This window comes from Hemitrygon akajei, chromosome 3 (assembly GCF_048418815.1).
Source record: "Hemitrygon akajei chromosome 3, sHemAka1.3, whole genome shotgun sequence".
Taxonomy (NCBI): Eukaryota; Metazoa; Chordata; class Chondrichthyes; order Myliobatiformes; family Dasyatidae; genus Hemitrygon; species Hemitrygon akajei.
The window spans coordinates 139211631-139224934 of NC_133126.1; the positions used below are offsets into that span (position 1 = coordinate 139211631).

Genomic DNA, 13304 nt, shown 5'->3' on the forward strand with positions numbered 1-13304 from the left:
GTTAAAAAGGACAACAGAATCAATGGAGTAGAAAGCTCAAGAAGAGATCGTACAGTATGGCCAAGTGAAATAGGAATTGATATGAAAGGAGAGGGGAGTACCGAATTAAAAGTATTATATATGAATGCACGAAGTATAAGGAATAAAGTAGATGAGCTTGAGGCTCAGTTGGAAATTGGCAAGTACGATGTTGTGGGAATAACTGAGACAAGGCTTCAAGCGGACAGGGCCTGGGAAATGAATATTCAAGGATATACATCTTATCGAAAGGACAGACTGACTGGCAGAGGGGGTGGGGTGGCTCTGTTGGTGAGGAATGATATTCAGTCCCTTGTAAGGGGGACATAGAATCTGGGGATGTAGAGTCAGTATGGATAGAACTGAGAAATTCTAAGGGTAGAAAGACCCTAATGGGAGTTATCTACAGGTCCCCAAACAGCAGTCTGGATGGAGAGTGGAAGTTGAACAAAGAGTTAAAATTGGCATGTCGCGAAGGTAATGATACAGTTGTCATGGGGGATTTCAATATGCAGGTAGACTGGGAGAATCAGAATGGTACTGGACCCCAAGAAAGGGAGTTTGTGGAGTGCCTCCGAGATGGATTCTTAGAACAGCTTGTACTGGAGCCTACCAGGGAGAAGGCAATTCTAGATTTAGTGTTGTGCAATGAACCGGATTTGATCAGGGACCTCGAGGTAAAGGAACCATTAGGAGATAGTGACCATAATATGATATGTTTTAACCTACAATTTGAGAAGGAGAAGGGAAAATCGGATGTGTCAGTATTACAGTTGAACAAAGGGAACTATGGAGCTATGAGGGAGGAGCTGGCCAAAGTTCAATGGAACAATACCCTAGCAGGGAAGACAGTGGAACAAAAATTGCAGGTATTTCTGTGAATAATGCAGAAGGTGCAGTATCAGTTCATTCCAAAGAGGAAGAAAGATCCTAAGGGGTGTAAGGGGCGGCCGTGGCTGATGAGGGAAGTAAAGGGCAGTATAAAAATAAAAGAGAAGAAGTATAATATAGCAAAGATGAGCGGGAAACCGGAGGACTGGGAAGCTTTTAAAGAGCAACAGAAGATAACAAAAAAGGCAATAAGCCAAGAAAAAATGAGGTACGAAGGTAAACTTTCCAAGAATATAAAGGAGGATAGTAAGAGCTTCTTTAGGTATGTGAATAGCAAAAAAATAGTTAAGACCAAAATTGGGCCATTGAAGACAGAAACGGGTGAATTTATTATGGGGAACAAGGAAATGGCAGATGAGTTGAACAGATACTTTGGATCTGTCTTCACTAGGGAAGACACAAACAATCTCCCAGATGTAATAGTGGCCAAAGGAACTAGGGTAAAGGATGAACTGAAGGAAATTTATATTAGGCAAGAAACATTGTTGGATAGACTGTTGAATCTGAAGGCTGATAAGTCCCCGGGACCTGATGGTCTGCATCCCAGGGTACTTAAAGAGGTGGCTCTAGAAATCCTGGATGCATTGGTAATCATTTTCCAATGTTCTATAGATTCAGGAACAGTCCCTGCTGATTGGAGGGTGGCTAATGTTGTCCCACTTTTCAAGAAAGGAAGGAGAGAGAAAACAGGGAATTATAGACCGGTTAGCCTGACGTCAGTGGTGGGAAAGATGCTGGAGTCAATTATAAAAGAGGAAATTACGACACATTTGGATAGCAGTAGAAGGATCAGTCCGAGTCAGCATGGATTTATGAAGGGAAAATCATGCTTGACTAATCTTCTAGAGTTTTTTGAGGATGTAACTATGAAAATGGACAAGGGAGAGCCAGTGGATGTAGTGTACCTGGACTTCCAGAAAGCTTTTGATAAAGTCCCACATAGGAGATTAGTGGGCAAAATTAGGGCACATGGTATTGGGGGAAGAGTACTGACATGGATTGAAATTGGCTGGCTGACAGGAAACAAAGAGTAGTGATTAACGGGTCCCTTTTGGAATGGCAGACTGTGACCAGTGGGGTACTGCAAGGTTCGGTGCTGGGACCACAGCTGTTTACAATATACATTAATGATTTAGATGAAGGGATTAAAAGTAACATTAGCAAATTTGCTGATGACACAAAGCTGGGTGGCAGTGTGAAATGTCAGGAGGATGTTATGAGAATGCAGGGTGATTTGGACAGGTTGGGTGAGTGGGCAAATGTATGGCAGATGCAGTTTAATGTGGTTAAATGTGAGGTTATCCACTTTGGTGGCAAGAACAGGAAGGCAGATTACTATCTAAATGGAGTCAAGTTAGGAAAAGGGGAAGTACAACGAGATCTAGGTGTTCTTGTACATCAGTCAATGAAAGCCAGCATGCAGGTACAGCAGGCAGTGAAGAAAGCTAATGGCATGCTGGCTTTTTTAACAAGAAGAATTGAGTATAGGAGTAAAGAGGTCCTTCTGCAGCTGTACAGGGCCCTGGTGAGACCACACCTGGAGTATTGTGTGCAGTTTTGGTCTCCAAATTTGAGGAAGGACATTCTTGCTATTGAGGGAGTGCAGCGTAGGTTCACAAGGTTAATTCCCGGAATGGCAGGACTGTCATATGTTGAAAGATTGGAGCGACTGGGCTTGTATACACTGGAATTTAGAAGGATGAGAGGGGATTTGATTGAAACATATAAGATTATTAAGGGATTGGACACGCTGGAGGCAGGAAGCATGTTCCCGCTGATGGGTGAGTCCAGAAGTAGAGGCCACAGTTTAAGAATAAGGGGTAGGCCATTTAGAACAGAGATGCAGAAAAACTTTTTCACCCATAGAGTGGTGGATATGTGGAATGCTCTGCCCCAGAAGGCAGTAGAGGCCAAGTCTCTGGATGCATTCAAGAGAGAGTTAGATAGAGCTCATAGATAGCGGGATCAAGGGATATGGGGAGAGGGCAGGAACGGGGTACTGATTGTGTATGATCAGCCATGATCACAGTGAATGGTGATGCTGGCTAGAAGGGCCGAATGGCCTACTCCTGCACCTACTGCCTATTGTCTATTCTCTGTTATTGATTAGAATTTTAAAGTGTCCCTTCACACCTCACCAATCTCATTATGCTGAATTCCAATGTATTCAACCAAACCTCACTAATCCTATTATACAGAATTCCAGTGAGTCTGCCTGACATCACCGGGGAGAAGGGTGAGCAGTTGCCTGATTAGACATTGTGCTCTCAGAAATGGGTAAACTGGATAAACAATGGCGGGGCTCCCCAGCATCAAAGAGAAAACGTATTTAATATATACAGTATATTCATGGCCTCAGAATCATCTGGGATGAATCAAGACAACATTTCACTGTTAGAGACAGGAAATCCCATATTGATTTATGAGCAATTAGCTATCTTTGAAATGTGGTCTTGATTTGTTGCCAATATGGCAACCAATTTGCACAGAGCAAGGCTCCACAAAGAGAAATAATGATTATTTTGGGATTTGTTGATTAATAGATAGATACTAACGAGGACATCAGCTCTTCCTGATCTTTGTTGATAATGTCATGTGATTTAATTCCACACGTAATTTAACTATTGATCAGTTGATTTCAAACATAGACATGTTTTCTTTGTACTGATTTTCTCAGTGCTCAAACATCAGCAGGCCATTTTAACCTATGCATTATTAAACCTAGCAATGCTTTTATCCCCAATGCAAGACTGATAATTATCTTTTTAATTCCTGTGGCCAATTCCTTTACATTCTAACAATAATTACATAAAAAGCCATATCTCTACTATTCTTGACGATATTCATCTAGCAGATATGAAATATATGCAATATAGTTTTTCTGGTTTCTTGATTCAAGATAAGTAAAACATCTTACTTGCAGGATCAGGCTTCAGGGAAAATCTCTTACAAGTGCTAATTTAGAGGATATATAATTTTGTTAATGAATTGGTTAAATTTATTTTAGCTGCAGAAACCAACAGTGTGGAGAGCTCATGGTGATATTCATTTTAAGTAAATGACTGGATGGGCCACAGTAGAATGATTTCCATTAACAAATGGATTTGGCAGAAGCCATAGAAGAGCAGGCTTGGTACTTACTTATGCTGAGTGTTCTCAAGCCAAATTTGAATGAGGATAAAAATGAGAGCTGTGGCTTGGTTGCTTCCAGCTCTTACTTCATGTTTCTGGTTTTTTTGGTGGTTGAATGCCACAATATCCAAATCATGGAGCACCCACAAGATTAGAAGTATTTGCCTTCAACCTGCTACAGTCCTGAAGCAGCCTGAAGAGTTTAGAAGGAGAGGGAGAAATAATTAATTTGAAAATGGGAAAGGAGTATAAATAGAGTGATAAATAGAAGGACTTCAGGTTGGTCGGTCTAAATGACAAAAGAGCAGAATGAGCAGAATCACACTAGGATTGTGAAAGAGGTTCAGGAGCCCACTACTACCAATCAAGCAAAGCTCAGACAGTTTGGATTTGGTGCCTGAATAGTCCCTGATCTAAAGAATTGCAAATGCAAAGTTTGTTTTGAACTCAATTTTCTTAAAGAATCCAAAAAAAACCATACTAACTGATCAACATTCACATGCCAACCTGTCCTTGCATTGAGTATAGAAGTTGGGGGATTATGGTGTAATTGTATAGGACACTGGTAGGCCACACTTGGAGTGTTACTTCCAATTTTTTTGTGCTGGTATAGGAGTGATGTTATTAAAGGGGAACAAGTGCAGAACAAAATTACAAGAATGTTAGCAGGTCTAGAGGGTCTGAGTTATAGGGAGAGGTTGGACAAGCTAGGACTTTATTCCTTAGAGTATATGAAACTGAGTAGTGATCTTATAGAAGTATATAGAATCATGAGGGGCAGAGACAGGGTGAATGCAGTTAATCGTTGGGGTATTAAGAACTAGAGGGCAGAATCTTAAGGTAAGAGGAGGGAAATTATTTGGGGTGCAACATTTTTACACAAAGGCATCTGTCTGTGTGGAATCAGCGGCCAGAAGAATTGGCTAAAGGAAGTATAATAACAACTTCTAAAAGACCTTTGCACAGGTACCTGGATCGTTCCGAAGATTATGAGCCAAATGCTTGCAAATGAGACTATCTTAGATGGGACATCATGTTTGACATGGAGCAGTTAGGCTAACAGGCCTGTTTCAATGCTGTATGGTTCTATAAGTCTGTGCTCTACCACACTGCTCTCTGGCAGCAGGTTAATGGTGAGATGTGAATCACTTTCCATACGTTTGGAGTCGTGCTTGAGTGAAGGCATGTATTGTTGTTGCAATTCGCCATTACCTTACATGTACCAGCACACTCTTTGTTCTATGCAGAAAATGATATTTGGTACTTTTGGGTCCTGAACTGCCTACAAAATGCAGTTCAAAAGCACGAGAAAATTACCACAGTGCTGTTTTCACAAAATCCAAGTTCACTGGATGGCTAAGCAAATCAATGTCAGAGGCTTCTCTCAAAATATAGTAAGTTCAGGTTCAAAGTAAATTTATTATCAAAGTGCATATATGTCACCATATAAAAACCTGAGATTTATTTGTTTTACAGGCAATCACAGTAAATACAAGAAACAAAATAGAATCAATGAAAGATTGCACCCAACACGAGGGACAACAACTAATGTGCAAACAAAAAATAACAAACTAGGCAAATACAAAGAGAAAGAAAAAAATAGATAGTAATAAATAAGCAATAATTATTGAGAAAGTGAGATAAAGGGTTCTTGAAAGTGAATCCATAGGTATGGAAACAGTTCAGTGATGGGGCGAGAGAAGTTGAGTGAAATTATCCCCTCTGGTTCTAAAGCCTGATAGTTGAGGGGTAATAACTGTTTCAGAATCTGGTGATGCAGGTCCTGCTGCTCCTGTACCACCTTCCTGAGGCAGCAGTGAGAAGACAGCATGGCCTGGATGGTGGGGGTCCCTGATGATGAATGCTACTTCTCTGCTACAGTCTCTGTATAGATGTGGTCAATGGTGCAGAAGGCTTTACCCACGATGGGCTAGGCGTATCCACTACTTTTTGTAGGCTTTTCCATTCAAGGGCATTGGTGTTCCCATACCAGGCCGTGATGCATCCACTCAATATACTCTTCACCACACATCTGTAGAAGTTTGTCAGTTTTAGATGACATGTGGAATCTTCACAAACTTCTAAGAAAGTAGAGGTGCTGCCATGCTTTCTTTGTAATGGCCCTTATGTGCTAGACCCAAGACAGATCTTCTGACATGATAACACCAAAGAATTTTAAATTACTGACCCTCTCATCCTCTGATCCTCTGATGAGGACTGGCCCATGGACCTCCAGTTTCTTCCTCCTGAAGTATATAATCTTTTCCTTGGTCTTTCTGGCTTAGAGAGACAGGTTGTTGCAGTGGTACCACGCAGCCAATGGTACCACTCAGTCTCCCCACTACATGCTGATTCATCACCATCTTTAATTCATCCACCAATGATCCAGTGGTGTCATTGGCAAACTTAAGTAGGGCAACGGAGCTGTGCTTAGCCTCACAATTATAAGTATAGAACAGAGGGCTAAGCACACAGCCTTGTGGTGCACCTGTGCTGATGGAGATTGTGGAAGAGATGTTGTTGCCAATCCAAACTGACTGGGGGTCTGTGACTGAGGAAATCAAAAATCCACTTGAGGTTGTCCATGATTTTATTCAAGTCATTCTTTAATTGCAGATTCCTCTGAACAACTGAACAATGATCTTAGTTTTTTTCTGCCTGATACTGATTTGGTAAAAGTTCTAAGTCAACTTGCATTTAAAGTAAGTATGCCAAGCTAATGGTTTAGTCCTTAAATATGGTCCAGCCTACCAACATGAAGCAATTCCATAGCCAGTGACACCAGACACCAAGTCTTCATTACATTCATTTGACAAAATTGGGCAGTTCATGTCATTTGCATCCCTTGGCAGCAGACACTACTATTTCAAGTACTGTTATGAGAAGAGATTACATGGCAGACAAGAAAAGATTCAAGGCTGTGCCCAAGGCCACCTTGATGTAATGCTGCATTCCTACTGTCTACTGAGAATTTTTGATCCATGACTGCTTAAAGTGGGTAAGAGCCATTTGGAATCATACAAAGAACCTTAAATCTGTGCAAAAGGAACACACAGAGGTTCTACGTAAGCAGTAGAAGGAGCAGATCACCTTACAATCTACCCACCTGTCCACTTCTTTGGCTACACCAGTCCCTCTGCAAAAGAGGCTATGTTCCTACATCGGTCTCATTATCCACCTCAGAATCTACAAAATCAACATGGAAACAAATCGTCTTCCAATCCAGGTAACCACAAAAGAAGAACATATTAATAATTTACATTGATTTGCAAAAGATTAACGTGATTGCTGGATATTTTGCCATCTGCTTCATTGACATCTATCAATCAAATAAAATATGTGAGATGCAACAATCCTCAATCATTCTTAAAGTGATAGTAACAATATCCAGGCTATTATAGTTTGTGATGTCTGTATTATGCAAATTGGGCCACTTATGATAATAAGTTGGGATATGACATTCAAATGAGAGGGACAGTGTACAATTTTAGTTTGGGATAAATTTTGATATCAAAATCATTATTTAGTTTTTCAAGCTAAAGGTTTATTGTGTAAGCAAAATAAAACTATTCATGTCAGTCAGCTATTCAGTATTTTTCAGGGAGAGGGATATAATTCTATTCTGCAGACATCTACTTGGCATTTCAAAGATTCACAACGTTCAAACATTCCTTTGCCATATCTTAAACAAAACTCTTATAACCAATAAGATCACCAATGAAAATCAGTTCTTGGAACAACCCCCTGTATTTTTTAGGTCTTTAGTATGTAAGAGGGCTAATTGTAAATGTATATCAAATTATGCAACAACTTTAATTTGTGTAATTGACCTTACATGGTAAAACATTTGTAGGTGCATTTCCAGAGCTTGACAGATGAAAGTTGACTTTGGCACTATATGGTCTTTATTATAAGAAGTATGGAGTACAAAATAAGAGAGATTTTGATGCAGCTTTCCTGGGGCATTGATACCACAGTTGGAGGACTGCTTCTTTAAGGAAGGGAGTAGATAGTTCAGAGAAATTTCACTGGAGATGGACCTGGGTTGAAGTGCTTGACATATGAAGTGAGGCTGAGTAGGTTGACTCTCATTCTTTTATACTCAGTGGCATATGGAAGAATGAGATGTGATCATATTGAAACATTCAGGGAGATTGACAAGTTGGATGGTGAAACAACGTCTCCCCAAGTGAAGTTACCTAAAATTAGGGGGCATAGTTTCTGAATAAGTTCATAAAGTTAAATGTTCAAAGTAAATTTATTATCAAAGTATGAATATGCCATCATATACTACCTTAAGATTTGTTTCTTTTGCAAATGTTAACAGGAAAATAAATATACTGGAGTTTATAAAAAAAAGCTACGCATAAGAATAAGAGTTCACAGTTTAAGACGGAGATGAGCAATTTTTTTCTCTCGAGGGCTACAACTCTGGATTTCTCTGCATTGGAGTGCCATGAAGACAGGAAATACAGTGTCAGTAAATCTATTCAGGATGGTGAATGACAAATATTTAACTACAAAGGAAGCATGTTGCATCAGGACAGAATGGAAGAGTGGGATGGAGGCCAAGGTTGGATCAGATGTGAGCATATTGAATGTAGGGGCTGGTTGAAAGCTTTGATTGGCTTCTAACTTTTCCACTTCTTATGAAGCAGTATGACCATAATGTGTGTCTTGTCAAACATTGTAATTTAGAACAATTTAATTAAATCTCCAAATAACCACTTTTTTTTTTACCAAAAAACAACTCCATGTTCCCTCATCTGTTTACATCAGCAAAGTCATCCAGTCCTTGTATATAGAACTTTAGCAGATATGTCCAAGAGAAGAAAAGCAGAATTTTGGATTTTTATCACATTTTGGTAGAGCCCTTCAAGCAGATGTTCAGAATAGGAACATTCCTGTACAATGGAATACTTGTGACAATATTCTGTGGGAAAGCATTTGTTGGTATAAGCTGCATGCATTGGCTCAAAAATAATGAATTAAAAATAAAAGGTTTAAGTTTCACTGATGACTCAGCGGTTATGTACACCGTATATCTGAGCAATGTTTTTTTTTATCTACACTGTTTGTTAATCTAAGAAAGGGCAATAGTACAACCAACTTTTCATTTAGCAGAGGTATTCCCACAGTGAGTGCAAAACTTCTCAAAGACAAAATTAAATAATATGCTGCTAATTTGGTCTGTATAGCTTCTGGCATTCAGGAAGTTCAGCAGATTCCATGATGTAGCACAATATCTCCTTGATTTAAGTTTGGACAAAATCATTTATATCTGATGATTTGTCTAACTCGCTTCAGGGTAATCTGTTACTCTTTGATTTTTTTTCAGATTTTACTCCAAAATCAGCATCCTGATTTGTAAGTGTATTGTTATTCCTTCATCAATAGAGCATTTAAGTCCCAAAATTCACTACCAACCAGCATTCTAGGTTGCTCTGGATTTCGAGCATCTGCAAAATGTTTTGTGTTTATGAATTCTAGCATCCTGGGAGTACCTTGACCAGAAGGCTAATAGTGGTTCACGAAGGTGGTTCAAGGGCAATTGGGGATATGCAGTAAGTGCTGACCTTAAGAGCAATGCATGTATCCTCCCAAAGCAAATGTTTTATTTCTGTGGTCAAATTTCTCTTCGAAGTCACTGCCCCTTGCTTGGAATCCAGTTCAGTGAGCAGTATGTGTCCTGAAAAATATTATTCATTGTATTTGTGTTCACAGACTGCAGTGAAGTTTGATTAATTAGGGGTGATGGACACATAGCCTTTTGGATAGAGGCTATAGGAATGGGAAAACTTGCTTTCCTTCTTTAGCCCTTGGCATCCTAATCAGTGACCCAGCTAAGATCACTTCAGACCCTGCACATTGGGAGTCAATCTCTTACTTGGACTTTTACCATTAACTTTATCTGTTATGTGACTCAAGAGTATAAATGCCAAACTTCCTTTTCAGTTCCTTTCCTGATCAGTTTTGGATCCCCAATTCCTCTCCTGAAGGCATTGACCTCTTGCTAGGATATTATATCAGAATTGCTTAGATTTGGGTACATCACTAGGGTACTGTCATTAATTCAGATCAATTTTCTCAGCATAAACTAGTAACATAATCCAGACCACTCTGTCCTATATTCCTCAGCTGTTCATTGCCTTAAATTGAGACATCAGGGAGCCCTATGTTCACGGCCGTTACTTGTACTTTTATTATGTGATGCAAATGCTTGTTCAAATATACATTGCCTGCTCTCATGAATAAGGGAGGACTATTTTGACGCATATGAAATCCAGCAATGAATGAGTGCCTTCAGGCAAAGAAGCATGTTTATTCATCAATATTCATTCATGTAACTCCTTGAGTATAGGTCATCCTCTGTGTTTGGCCTTTGAAGCCTGTTCTCAGCAGCTGCTTCCAAATGATCTTGCATATAGCTCCACTTTTTATTTCAGTGTCTAAATTACAGAGGGATAAAGCAGGGAAAAGGAAAAATTGTTAAATGATTAAATGGAAAGATGGTCTATAATTAAGAAAATTAATGTCCAAACTAAATGGTTCATTTTTATTAAAATAGTGGTTTTTGTCTTTAAATTACACCAGCATTTTTATGATTATAATATCACTTAATTCACTGAGCATGATTAAATTTTGAGTGCAGTGATATGCTGCCTAAAGATCAGAATTGACCTCTATAACACTAAATAAAAATAAACTACACTAATTCTGTATTTCATATTCCCATTCCCAGTGAGTACCAAACAGGGAGGAAATACCTTTGTTGATTTAGAAATCCTAATTTCTAAATATGTTTCAAGTTGTCATTTACACTGAAATATCTTCATAATGTTTCATATGTTATTTGACGCTAATGTTATTTAATCAGTTCAAAAGTACAGCTTTAAATTAGTGACTTCCTGTCTAATGTGTACTGTCTGGTACTAAACTATGCTCTGTCTGTCTTGACTGTTTGCTAACTCTCCACAGAAAATCTCTGAGTAAAGGCTTGCCTAGCTGTTGTCTCATTATATGCTTGAATTTTAGCAGTATCTGAATTTGACTGCAGTGCATGAAAACGGAATACTTATTGTTCATGTCTAGAGGTGTTTGTATTCATTCTTTCTAATTGTCACTTTATTAGTATTTCATTGAGATGTGTATGATCCTGAGGGGTTTTGACAGTGTCGACGTGGATAGGATAGAATACAGAATTAGGGATAATTGATTAAAAGTAAGACTGTTCAAGACCAAGATAAGCTAACTTCTTTTTTTTCTTTCTGAGTTTCAGGGGTAGTTGGAATACCCTTCCTAAAGGAAAGTAGAAACTAAATATTTTAAATACCTTTAAGGCAGAGGTAGGTAAATGAGGGCAGGGCAAAACTGTAGGTAGATGCAGATGTGAATGGGCGATATCAATGAGATTCACCATAATCTTATTGAATGGTATAGCAGGGTTGAGAGGCTGAGTGGTCCACTATTACTCCCAATCTGTATGTTTGTATGCTAGGATTGGAATTGGTCTATTATTGACATGTGCTGAGATACAGTAAAAATCTTGTATGCTGTCAATACAGATTATATCATTAGACAGTGCAGTGGGGTACAACAGGGTAAAAGAATAGCAATGCAGAATAAAATTCAAAGTAAATTTATTATCAAAGCACATATATGTCACCATATACAATCCTGAGATTCATTTTCTGTGGGCATTCATGGTAAATACTAAGAAACACACTAGAATCAATGAAGGACTGCACACAACCACTGTGCAAAATACAACAAACTGTGCAAAAACAAAAATAAATAAATATTCACTAAATATCAGGAAATTGAGAAGAAGAATCCTTGAAAGTGAGTCCATAGGTTATGAGATCAGTTCAGTGCTCGGTTGAGTGAAATTAACCCCTCTGGTTCAAGAGATTGAAGGTTGGGGTTCCTGAACCTGGTGGTGTGGGTCCTGTGGCTCTTGTCACAAACAAGAGAAAACCTGCAGATGCTGGAAATCCAAACAATACACACAAAATACTGAAGGAACTCAGCAGGCCAGGCAGCATCTATGGGAAAAAAAACTACAGTTGACGTTTCGGGCTGAAACCCTTCGGCAGGACTTACAGTTGATATTTTGGGCCAAAAACGTTGACTGTACTTTTTTCCATCGATGCTGCCTGGCCTGCTGAGTTCCTCCAGCATTTTGTCTGTGTTGCCCGGAGGCTCCTGTAGTTCCTTCCTAATGGCAGCAGTGAGAAGAGAGAATGGTCTAGATGATGATGGTCCTTGATGATAGATGTTGCATTGCTGTGACAGCACTCCATGGAGATGTGCTCAATGGTGGGGAGGGTTTTTCCCATGATGGACTGGGCTGTATCCATGAATTTTTGTAGGCTTTTCCATTCAAGGGCATTTGTATTTCGATACCAGGTTATGATGCATCCAGTCAATGAGCTCTTCATCGCACATCTATAGAGATTTGTCAAAGCTTTAGATGACAATACAAACCTATGCAAACTTCTAAGAAAGTAGAGGCACTGCCATGCTTTCTTTGTAATGACAATTACATGTTGAACCCAGGACAGATCCTCTGAGATGAAAACACAGAGGATGTTAAAGTTGCTGACCCTCTTCACCTCTGATCTCCTAATGAGGACTGCCTCATGGACCTTTGCTTTTGTCCTCCTGTGATCAATAATTATTTCCTTGGTTTTGCTGACTTTGGGTAAGAGGTTGTTGTTGTGGCACCACTCAGCCTGATTTTTAATCTCCCTTCTATATAAAGTATAACAGCTACAGGGAAGGTGCAGTGCAAGTGAGCAATAAGGTGCAAGATCCTATGAATTGAGGTAGCTTGTGAGTTCAAGAGTCCAATTTATTGCACTGGGGAACTATTTAATAGTCTTATAACAGTGGGGTAGAAATTGTCTTTGAGTCTGGTGGTATGTGCTTTTAGGCTTTTGTATCTTCTGTTCACTAGAAGAGAGGATCAGATCAAATACATCTATTTTGCACATTTATATCGAAACATAGAGTGAAATGCGTCATTTGCGTTAACAACTAACACAATCTAAGGACGTACTGGGAGAAGTGGGAAGATGAGACTAAACAATCTTGGCTAAATTTGCATGTGAGCACATCTATGGACTATTTTTACTGTGCCCATAGTCTGTTTTTATCAATTATGCTATTGTTTGCACTGTTGTAACTATATGTTGTAACTATGTGGTTTTGTGTAGCTTTAGTTTTTGGTCTTGTTTGTCTGGTGGATTTGGAGCTCCTTG

The 13304-nt window shown here is 39.2% G+C and overlaps 1 protein-coding gene across 2 annotated transcripts in view; it reads left to right on the forward strand.

Moving 5' to 3' along the window:
- Positions 1 to 13304, forward strand: part of pxylp1 (2-phosphoxylose phosphatase 1) — a 202391-nt gene that overhangs the window by 17007 nt on the left and 172080 nt on the right. The window contains exon 1 of one of the 2 annotated variants that reach the window (XM_073040932.1): positions 9586 to 9605. The exons of the other annotated variant lie outside the window; for it this stretch is intronic. The gene's annotated coding sequence lies outside the window, so the exon portion shown is untranslated. Of the gene's footprint in view, positions 1 to 9585; positions 9606 to 13304 lie in introns of those variants that run through there. 2 annotated transcript variants of the gene reach the window in all.